Below are 12,162 nucleotides of genomic sequence, written 5' to 3' on the forward strand. Positions count from 1 at the left end.
AAATAAATAAATGAATAAATACCTTTAAAAAATAAAGAAAACTCAGTTACCAAAATACCATTCTTCCCAAGTGCTCTAATAAATTAAATTTCTGCTGAATTATTTTTTATTATTATGTTCAATTAGCCAACATATAGTACATCATTAGTTTTTGATGTAGTGTTCAACGATTCATTAGTTGTGTATAACACCCAGTGCTCATCACAACATGTATTCTATTTAAGAATGCAAGTGTAGCTGTATGTTAAAAAATCACTTCCTTAATTTTTATTTCATTATGTTTGGATTTGGGGGTCCTAGGTTTTTGATGTTCTTACTTCTCTATTCTTCTCCCCAGAATTTCCCATGGCAAAGACAATTCACTGTAGTTACTAAACCAGTTCATTTTCCTCTTGAGAACACAGAAAGACTACCTGTCCCAGTTGATCTTTCAGGTAAGTAGGGCCATGTGAACCTGTTCTGCACCATGAAAATGAGGCAGGGGTGATATATGATCCTCCATGCACAAGCCCACTCATTTGTCATCTGTCAGTGGTCTTAAAGGCCACCTGTTTTTTTTTAAGATTTTTATTTATTTATTTGACAGTGATAGAGAGCACAAGCAGGGGGAGCAGGAGAGGGAGAAGCAGGCTCCCCGCTGAGTAGGGAGCCTGATGCGGGGCTTGATCCCAGGACCCTGGGATCACGACCTGAGCCAAAGGCAGATGTTTAACCAACTGAGCCACCCAGGTGCCTCTTAAAGGCCATCTGTTGATTGCTCCAGTATGAAATCAGCCTGAATGTACCCCCACCCCCACCTCCTATTTGCCTACCCCTGCATTGTACTGAGATATGAAAGAGAAGAAAACATTTTTTTAAAGATTTTATTTATTGAGACGAACCATGAGAGATGTTGGACTCTGAAAAACAAACTGAGGGTTCTAGAGGGGAGGGGGATGGGAGGATGGGGTAGCCTGGTGATGGGTATTAACGAGGGCACATTCTGCATGGAGCACTGGGTCTTATGCACAAACAATGAATCATGGAACACTACATCAAAAACTAATGATGTAATGTATGGTGATTAACATAACAATAAAAAATTTTTAAAAAGATTAAAACATTCAAAAAAATAAAGATTTTATTTATTTATTTGAGAGAGAAAGCAAGAACAAGTGGAGGAGAGGGACAGAGGGAGAGGAAGAAGCAGTCTCCTTCCCTGCTGAGCAGAGAACCAGATGCAGGGCTTGATCCCAGGACTCTGGGATCATGACCTGAGCTGAAGGCAGATGCTTAATCAACTGAGCCACCCAGGCACCCTGAGGAGAAAACATTTTTATTGAGTTGAGCTATTGGAATTTTGGGGATTATTACAGCAGTTAGCCTGCTCTAGTGTATATTCCAGTATTTTGTTAAATTGTTTTAAAGATACTATATGGGGGAGCTGGGTGGCTCAGTTGTTAAGTGTCTGTCTTCGGCTCAGGTCATGATCCCAGGGTCCTGGGATCGAGCCCCGCATCGGGCTCCCTGCTCAGCAGGAAGCCTGCTTCTCCCTCTCCCACTCTCCGTGCTTGTGTTCCCTCTCTCGCTGTGTCTGTCTCTGTCAAAATAAATAAATAAAATCATTTTTAAAAAGTATACTATATGTATATACATATATGTACTTATATGTGTATGTAATTTTGACATATGACTTCTATATTAGTTAAAACTACAGTTAGCTCTGTGGATTAAGGAGGGTACTTGTGATGAGCACCAGATATTCTATGTATGTGTTGAATCACTAAATTCTACACCTGAAACTAATATCACACTGTATGTTAACTAACCGATATTTAAATAAAAACTTGAAAGAAAAAAGAAACTACAGTTAGCTGAGTGTTACCAGAAAACTTTCATTTTTTTTAAGATTTATTAATTTATTTGAGAGAGAGAGCAAGCACGTGCATGTTGGGGGTAGGGGCAGAAGAAGATAATCTTCAAGCAGACTCCCTGCTGAGCATGGAATCCCATGTGGGGCTCAATCCCACCACCCATGAGATCACCACCTGAGCTGGAATCAAGTTAGACACTCAAGCACTGGGCCACCAAACCCCCTTACCAGAAAGCTTTCTTAAACAAGAAAAAGGTTTGTTTGCTTTACCTGTCTATTGGTAGGTAGTACCAGGGCTGGTACTGGAATTTAAAGATGTCATCAAAGAACTAATCTTCTTCTGTCTTTCTATTCTACTTTCTTGCTAATGGATGCTGTGCAACAAATATTTTATACATTCTAAGCAGGAAGGAGGAAAAGGAAGAAGCAGCAGCAGACTTCCACTTAAATCTCATTAGCCAGAATTGAGTCACATGGTCACAGTTAGCAACTAGGTGGCCTGGAAGCATAAGCTTTTATGTTAGAATAAGCAAGTAAAAAAATGTTGGAATGAAGGCTGAGTGAGCCAACCTACTGTATCCGCTATTACTTCCTTTTAGATTTTAAAATATGTAAATGAACAAGCATCCAAAGAGCTAACAACAGAACTTTTCAAAGTTGTTAAAATAGCTATAATAAAATCTATGAGGCAGAAGCCAGGTAAGAAGAAAATTTAGTGGATTCTATTATACTGTAAAATGGATATCTATTGGGGCTCCTGGCTGGCTCAGTGGGTAGAGTGTGCAACTCTTAATCTCAGGGGTTGTAAGTTTGAGCTCCACATTGGGTGTGGAGATTACTTTAAAAATAAAATAAAATAAATAGGGCACCTGGGTGGCTCAGTCGGTTAAGTATCTACCTTTAGCTCAGGTCATGATCTAAGAGTCCTGGGATCAAGTCCCTCATCGGGCTCCTTGCTCAGTAGGGAGCCTGCTTCTCCCGCTCCCTGTGCTTGTGCTCTTTCTCTGTCAAATGAATAAATCAAATCTTTTATTTTATTATTTTTTAAAGATTTTATTTATTTATTTATCAGAGAGAGAGAGAGAGAACAAGCCAGGGGGAGGGGCAGAGGGAGAAGCAGACTCCCCGCTGAACAAGGAGCCTGATGTGGAACTTGATCCCAGGACCCTGGGATCATGACCTGAGTTGAAGGCAGACGCTTAACTGACTGAGCCACTCAGGTGTCCCAAATAAAATCTTTTTAAAAAATAAAATAAAATACAATAAAAATCTAAGAAATTATTGTGCCATGTGTGTCTACATCTTACACAAATCAATCAATATCTATATCTCTAGGTAGGTCACTATCTGATTTGTGCTTCAATTTGTAGCTACTAATAATTGGGTATAGAGATTACTAAAAAAAGAAATAAACTTAAAAACACGAGTTGCTATGCTCTAAATTATATTCCCATGCCTTATTTATTTTATAACTGGAAGTTATATACGACTAATACCTGAAGTCAATTAAACCTATTCTTCTCAAGCATGACAAATCACATGGTATATGGAGTGACTGTATGCCCTGGTTTTCCCAGGACAATCACAGAGTAATTATTAATAGCATCCTTTTTCATTCTCAGGTGTTTGGGTTGAGATGATAATTATATGGTTTCCCTTATATCTAAAGACCACATCGGGCTCCCTGCTCGGCGGGAAGCCTGCTTCTCTCTCTCCCACTCCCCCTGCTTGTGTTCCCTCTCTCGCTGTGTCTCTCTCTGTCAAATAAATAAATAAAATCTTAAAAAAAAAAAAAGAACAAATGAAGGGACGCCTGGGTGGCTCAGCTGGTTAAGCGTCTGCCTTCAGCTCAGGTCGTGATTCCAGGGTCCTGGGATTGAGCCCCGCGTCCAGGCTCCCTGCTCAGCGGAAAGCCTGCTTCTTCCTCTCCCTCTGCCTGTTGCCCCCCAGCTTGTGCGTGCTCTCTCTCTCTCTCTCTCTCTATCAAATAAATAAATAAACAATTAAAAAAAAAAAGAAAAAAAGGACAACTGCAAATGAACTGTTAGCAATGACCTAGAAGGGGTCAGTAAAGGGTTTACTTTCTGGAAATGAGTAAATTACATTTACATTTCATTTGAATCCCTCTAGGATTTCCCTTGTGTTAATAGGAGAAGACCCAGAGGCCAGAATTTCTGTTGACTTGGAAATACCAATTCCTCCCTTTTTTTTCCTTCTTCTCATCAACTTCTGATACAATGGTTTCCTTTGTTCTTAATAAGAATGGCTGACATGGGCACCTGGCTGGCTCAGTCGGTGGAGCATGCCACTCTCGATGTCAGGGTCTTGAGTTCGAGCCCCACATTGGGCCTAGAGCTTACTTAAAAAAAAAAAAAATGGGTGAGAGAATCTACAGCAATTTAGGCATAGTTGGGGATGGGAGTTGGTGGTGGAGGGCAGTGAATGAGCTTCCAATAACATAGACATTAAAACAGAAGGGAAATCTTAGGACACTCATAAATTTGGAAGGCATTGCACCAATCTCTTTTTATTGGATTCATTCCAAAGCAGGATTAATCCACTGTACTCATGAATCATATATATTATTTAACAGTGCTGTAACTGGGTGGCTCAGTTGGTTGAGTGTCCAGCTCAGGTCATGATCTCAGGGTCCTGGACTTGAGCCCCAGAGTCATGCTCTGTGCTCAGCGGGGAGTCTGCTTCTCTCCCTCTCCCTTTGCCTCTCTTCCAGGACTGCACACACACACACTCTCTCTCTCTCTCTCTCCCTCAAGTCAATCAATCAATCAATCAATCAATCTTAAAAAACAAAACAAAACAATTCTACAACAAATGTTTTTACATCTTTGGGCACGTGGCTGATTATTTCCTTAGAAATCCTACTTCTATTTATCGTTAAGAATTAAACAAATATACATATTAAATGTTTTCGTACACGATGACAACTTGCTGTACTTCTTATGTGGAAGTACATTTTTTTCTCACATCTTCTACAACGCTGAATAATATTTTCTTTGACCACCTGATCTGTGAAAAATATCACATTTTTCTATAGTTTTTTGATTACCAGTATACTTTATTTATTTTTTTTTTTTTTAAAGATTTTATTTATTTATTTGACACACAGAGAGAGAGACAGCGAGAGAGGGAACACAAGCAGGGGGAGTGGGAGAGGGAGAAGCAGGCTTCCAGCTGAGCAGGGAGCCCGATATGGGGCTCGATCCCAGGACCCTGGGATCATGACCTGAGCCGAAGGCAGACGCTTAACGACTGAGCCACCCAGGCGCCCCGATTACCAGTATACTTTAAACATTTTTCATACATTTAATGGACAGTTGTTATTTTTATTCTTCTATAATTGGTTAGTCATGCCTTTTGGCTATATTATATCGAATGCCTTTTTTCTTCTTGATTTATAAAAGAGTTATTTCTATACTAGTGTAACTAATGATCTGTTCCACAAACTCAAGGTAAAAATGCGGTCTGTTAAATATGTTAAATTTCTCTATCATAGTTGAGACCTTCCCCATGCCCTATTAGAAGAAAGTCCAATTCTTCCCATTGTGGTTTCACTTGCTCTCCACTGACTGTCTAAGAATTTTGAGGAGGGGCTTTACTTAGCCCAAAGAGTGAAAGAATTCTCATCTATATATCTATATCTATCTATATTTAGATTTTATTTATTTGAGAGAGAGAGGGAGAGAGCACATGAGCAGGGGTAGGGCAGAGGGAGAGGGAGAAGCAAGCTCCCCGCTGAGCTGGGAGCCCGACGCGGGGCTCGATCCCAGGACCCGGAGATCATGACCTGAGCCGAAGGCAGACACTTAACCGACTGAGCCACCTAGGCGGCCCAAAAGAATTTTCTTCTAAATGCCAAATACAAAGAGAACTAGAAGTGGTGTCTACTCAGTCTTCCTAGCCACTCACTGGGCCTTTGCACATGTACATACGCCTCCTTAAATTCAGAACTTGGTGAGCAGAAACTGGGGTCTTGGTCCCCTCTTTCCAAAAAGGACTAGGCTCCTAAGACAAACTGATCTACTTTTTCCAATGACTAGGCAAACAAAGGGTGAGGCAGTTTTTGCCAATTGGGAGAGAAGAGCGTGTGTGCGCGTGCACGCGCGCACACACACACACACACCCGAAAGGTTGTGTTAGAAATTTCCTGCAGGGCACTGGGTGCCTTTAATCAATTATATTTGCAAAACTGAGACAGCCATTCAATTGACTCTTCACAGAACAAAGAATATCAACTTCATCTGATAAAAATTTTAAAAATAAACAACAACAAAAAAAATGCTGTTAAGAGATACAAACCTAACCTTTGGTATGTGTGGTGTGTGTGTGTTTGTGTGTGTGTGTGTGTGTGTGTGTGTGTGTGTATTTCCATTTGTGGACTGCTTTTTTAGCCTTGTTTGTTTTTGTTTTTAAGGGAGGAGGGTAATGTCTGTTTTAAATTTATTATGTAGTCAAACATAAAAGCCTGGGTGGCTCAGTCCATTAAGCATCCAACTCTTGATCTTAGCTCAGCTCTTGATCTCAGGGGCATGAGTTCAAACCCCGTGGTGGGCGTGGAGCCTCCTTAATAAATAAATAAATAAAATAATATTTGCATCTTAGCCAAAGTTTATTTGGCGAAGGAGTGAGGTAATGATCTTTTGCTGTGTCTGACTAGCCAGTTGCACAGACATCACTCAGGAAGAATCTAATACTTCCTCATGATTTGAATTGTCCTTTTACCATGTACAGGAAGTTCCCACAGCAATTATTTCAAAACTTTGTGACTGTTTTAGCCCCAGTCAGACACTTTTCTCTCACTCTCAGCGGACACCTCTTTGCAAATACTTAAGTTTGTTAAAAACTCCTTCAACTTTACCACAACTCCACTCTTCATGTGAACATAGATCATTGCTTATTTCTGAGCAAGGCTCAGCAACTATTTTCTGTAAAGGGACAGAGAGTAAATATTTTATTTTTTGGTTTTTTGTTTAAGTTTATTCATTGATTTAAGAAATCTCTATGCCCAATGTGGGGCTCAAACTCACAACCCCAAGATCGAGAGTCATACACTCCTCCGACTGAGACAGCCAGGCGCCCAGTTTTTAAAAAAAAATTTTAAGTTTATCAGATAGTAAAAATTTTAAATTTTTGAAGGCCAAGAGGTGAAATCAAGGATATTATGTAGGTATTTATATACTTAAAAATACCTACCTGTATTATGTAGGTATATATGTATTTCTGCCCATGAGAAGAAGGAAATTTTTTTTAATTAAAAAAAATTTTTTTTAGTAAGAACATTTTACTTAATTGGCAAATATTTACAAATATTCATCCATTAAAACCATTTTTCCCTCCTGGGGTCATGCAAAAATGGATTTGTTCCTGCCTTTTGACATCTCTCTATCCTTAAATGGAGAACTGCTCCTGAGAGCCCTTCCCCACCCAAGGTCAATTCCGGATCTCGATTCTTCTGGGCTCTTCAGTGACAGTAGCCAGAAATCTAATTAGCAATTCTATTCCGATCCCAAAAGCTTTCTAAACTCCTCCTTTTAGTCATCAATTTGTATATTTACATAATAAAAGCAGCCTTTATAAGGCCAAAGAAAATATAAAGGTAATTTAAATAGGTAGGCTGCAAATCCTGTTTGACCACAGTATATTTACAACTAAAGGAAGTAATAAAGCACATCCTCTAGTAAAGTTCTGTGACAATCCGATACGAAGTACTTTTAAAATTTAAAAATCATTTATACTTAGTTTCAGAATACAGACATAATTTTTTATTCGTCAGACTTGCTTTTCTATTTCCATTCTCTTTTCCTTATTATTAATTTTTGGTATCTCATGAGGATGGTGACTCATAACACAATAATGTGCTTGGTAGTTAGAAAATGCCAACCTTTCACAAAGAAAACTTCATGTATCCAAAATACATACTACCAATGGAGTGTTTATTATAATAACATCGCATTGACTATATGGGAAAGTGCTCCAGGAGACCTGCGCTCCGATTCCGATGCTAACATTGACCCAGGACTCTTTTCTCTCTAGTGTTTGATGACGGCTAATTTCCATTCTTTATTTTACCTTTAAAAAAATTTAAAACTCAGGTTTTACCAATTGTTCCAGAAATGTCCTTTGTGTCAAAAGAAATTTACCATTTTAACCATTTTTAAATGTACAGTTCAATGGCGTTAACACATTCACATTGTTGTGCAACCACCACCATCAACCATCTTGACTTTTTCATCTTTCCAAAATGAAACTTGATACCCATTAAACAATAACTCTCCAGGTTTTCCTTCCCTTGGCCCCTGGCAAGCCCCATTCTACTTTTTGTCTCCAGGAATCTGACCACACTAGGTACCTCATATAGGTAGAAGCATACAATATTTGTCCTTTTGTGTCTGGCTTATTTCACTTGGCATAATGTTTTCAAGGTTCATTCATTTGTGGCTTGTGTCAGAATTTCCTTTCTTGTTAAAGCTCAATACTATTCTTTTATTTTTTTTAAGATTTCTTATTTATTTATTTGAGAGAGAGAGAGAATGAGAGATAGAGAGCACGAGAAGGAAGAGGGTCAGAGGGAGAAGCAGGGAGCCCGATGCGGGACTCGATCCCGGGACTCCAGGATCATAACCTGAGCCGAAGGCAGTCGCCTAACCAACTGAGCCACCCAGGCGCCCAGCTCAATACTATTCTATTGTGTGTATATACTACATTTTGTTTATCCATTCATCCATTAATGGACACTTGAGTACTTTCCACCTTTTCCATATTGTTAATAATGCTGCTATGAACAGAAATATCTCTCCTTCAAGCTCTTGCTTTCAATTCTTCTGGGTGCATAGTCAGAAGTAGTATTGCTGGATCACATTATAATTCTGCTGAATTTTTTTGAGGAACTGCCAGAATGTTTTTAAGAGTGCCTATACCATTTTACATTCCTGCCAGCAAAACACAAAGGTTCCAATTTCTGTATATCATAACCACCACTTGTTATTTTTTGTTTTGGTTAGTATTTTTATTTTTTGAAAGATTTTATTTATTTATTTGACAGAGAGAGAGAGAGAGAGACAGCCCGAGGTGGGGCTCGATCCCAGGACCCTGGGATCAGGACCTGAGCCAAAGGCAGATGCTTAATGACTGAGCCACCCAGGCACCCCTTGTTTAGTACTTTAAAAAAAGATTTTATTTATTTATTTGAGATGAGAGAGTGCGAGTGCACGAGCAGAGGGAGAGGGAGAGAGAGAATCCCAAACGGACTTCGCACTGAGCATGGAGCCCTTTACTCTGAGCCCTGCACGTGTCTCAATCTCATGACCCTGAGATCATGACCTGAACTGAAATCAAGAGTCGGAGGCTTCATTGACTCAGTCATCCAGGCGCCCTTGTTGTGTTTAGTTTTTTAATAATAGCCATCCTAATAGGTATGAAGTGGTATCTCACTGTGGTTTTTTGTTTCGTTTTTTTCATTGTGGTTTTGATTTGCATTTTGTCATGTCTTTTTAAACTCTTTCAATCTGGAATAAATCCTCAGTCTCTCCTTGACATTCATGACCTTGATGGTTTTTGTTGTTGTTGTTGTTTTCCCAAATGACCAGTGGCTCAGACAGAAGTTTAATTACCACTCCCATAAATTCCAAAACCAATGTTCGCACTAGGTAGTGATTCAAGAGCCGAGGCTTCTTCCATTTTGTGTCCTTGTCATCTTCTTACGTGGTTTCCTTTTTTAAAAAAAAATTAACTTATTTTTGAAGATTTTATTTATTTATATGACACACACAGAGAGACAGAACAAGCAAGGGGAGTGGCAGGCAGAAGGAGAAGCAGACTCCCTGCACCGAAGCCCAACTGGGGACTGGATCCTAGGACCCTGGGATCATTACCTGAGCCGAAGGCAGACACTTAAGCAACTGAACCACCCAGGTGCCCCCTTACGTGGTTTCCAAATGACTTTGAAACTTTTGAAGATTAGAGATATGCTATTTTATAGAATATCACTCAGTTTGGGTTTGTGTGATGTTTCCTCATGATTAGTTGCAGATTATAGGATTTTAGCAGGAGTGTAAAAGAAATGATTCTGTATTCTCATGCCTTCCTAACATGATTTTCATTTGTTTCATTACCGGTTAACTTAAATTCAATTCCTTGATTAAGGCAGTGTCTGCCAGGCTTCTCCATTATAAAGTTACTCTTTTTCCCTTTATAATTTTTATTTTAATTCTAATATATTTAACATAGAGTTTTACAAAAAAAACCATACACTGTTATATTAGTTTCAGGTGTATTTATTAATAAATATTGATAAATATTTTGTTAGTAATATGTTGACACTATGTAAGTATATAAACGTGATGTGAAATTATGCAAATAGTAAACTATAAGGCTATGTTAATAAAATTTCCTCAACAAACTTTCAATTTATTTACTTATTTTCATTAGTTTGGATTCATGGTTTTCTCTTTTATTCAGTGAGTTATAAGTTATAATCTATTACAGTCATTATTTATTTTGATAGATTGTTGCAGATTTGGCTATGGGGAGCTCATTTAAGCTGGCTTCTTTGATCTTTTAATTATTGCCATCATTCTGTGAGGACTTCCTTACTTCCTACACCAACAAGATATTTCAGGCTTATCTTTTATTTTCCCTGCCTGAGCCTTAGAATCAGCCATTTCACCATGGGGCACTAGTTCTTTTTAAAAGAGAAGAGCATTTAGGGGCACCTGGGTGGCTCAGTTGGTTAAGTGTTTGACTCCAGCTCAGGTCATGATCTCGGGGTCCTGGGACCGGCCCCAGAGCCCTGTATTGGGCTCCCCACTCAGCAGGGAGTCTCCTTGTCTCTCTGCCCTTCCCCTTGCTTGTGCTCTATCTCTCTCTTTCTCTCTCTCCCCCTCTCTCAAATAGGTAAATAAAATCTTTTTATTTTTATTTTATTTTACTTTTTTAAAGATTTTATTTACTTATTTGACAGAGAGAGACACAGCAAGAGAGGAAACACAGCAGGGGGAGTGGAGAAGGAGAAGCAGGCTCCCCACCGAGCAGGGAGCCCGATGTGGGGCTTGACCTGAGCAGAAGGCAGATGCTTAACAACTGAACCACCCAGGTGCCCCTCAAATAAATAAAATCTTAAAAAAAAAAAAAGATCTTAGACAAGTTTTTCAAGAGGAAAGAAATTAAGAAACTGGGTCCTGATTATGGACTTGATGCTCCTCTCTTCCACCAAGATTTCATATGCTTTGGAAATTATATCACTCAGTCTCATCCCCTGGATGTGGACTTTCACATTATTTTGAATGATATTTGCTTCAGTGCAGCTCATGTGGATAGTTTATTTCCATTTCTCTTGAGACATGCGAAACAGATATTTCTGTTGGAATGTAAGGATGGTCTACATAAAATCCGTGACTTAAGAATACCACCTAACCGGGACCCAGAAGTCAGAGCCGTACAGTGGAGGGTAGTATTCCATTCAGGCCCCACGAACAGTGGAAAGACTTATCATGCAATCCCAAAATACTTGTCAGCAAAATCTGGAGTTTATTGTGGCTCCTTAAAATTACTGGCACATGAGGTCTCTGAAGCGAGTGATACTGCTGTTGGTATATTGACAAATATTTGCTCTTTTTCTTGTTAATTTTGGAGGGCTGGGCAGAGGGAAGGTGGGAGGTGGGAAAGGGCATATGTAGTAATTTACCATTAATAGAAGTTGCCATAGTTCATTGTAAAAAACCAAAAACAAAAAACAGACCTTGCTAAAATAAAATAACTCTTATCAGGGCACCTGACTGGCTCAATGGGAGGAGTGAGTGACTCTTGATTTCGGGGTGGTGAATTTGAGCCCCACCTGGGATGCAGAGATTCCAAAACCTAAATAAATAAATAAATAAATAAGTTTTATAAATAAATAAATAAACAAACTCCTATCTTCCATTAGTTTCCCCATATATTTTAGTTACTTTCCCACAATTTCCTCTCTTTGTTCAACTTCATACATAAGCCCTTACATTTTTGTCACTTCTTTGGGTCTTCATTTCCTGATGAAGGCTCCCATGTTATGTAAACTTTATATCAAATAGATCTTTATGCTTTTCTCCTGTTAATCTGTCTTAAATCCATTTAATTCTCAGGCGCAGCCAGAGATGTGAAGATAGTAAAATTTTTGCCTTCCTTTCATATACATGTGCAAGTAAACATACATGTATATCTACATCTTTTCTTTCTTTCTTCTTTCTTTCTTTCTTTCTTTCCTTCTTTCTTTTTCTTTCTTTCTTTCTTTCTTTCTTTCTTTCTTTCTTTCTTTCTTT

Source organism: Callorhinus ursinus, unplaced genomic scaffold (assembly GCF_003265705.2).
Source record: "Callorhinus ursinus isolate GAN/ISIS: 27379988/994484 unplaced genomic scaffold, GSC_fseal_2.0 scaffold9, whole genome shotgun sequence".
In the NCBI taxonomy this organism is placed as follows: Eukaryota; Metazoa; Chordata; class Mammalia; order Carnivora; family Otariidae; genus Callorhinus; species Callorhinus ursinus.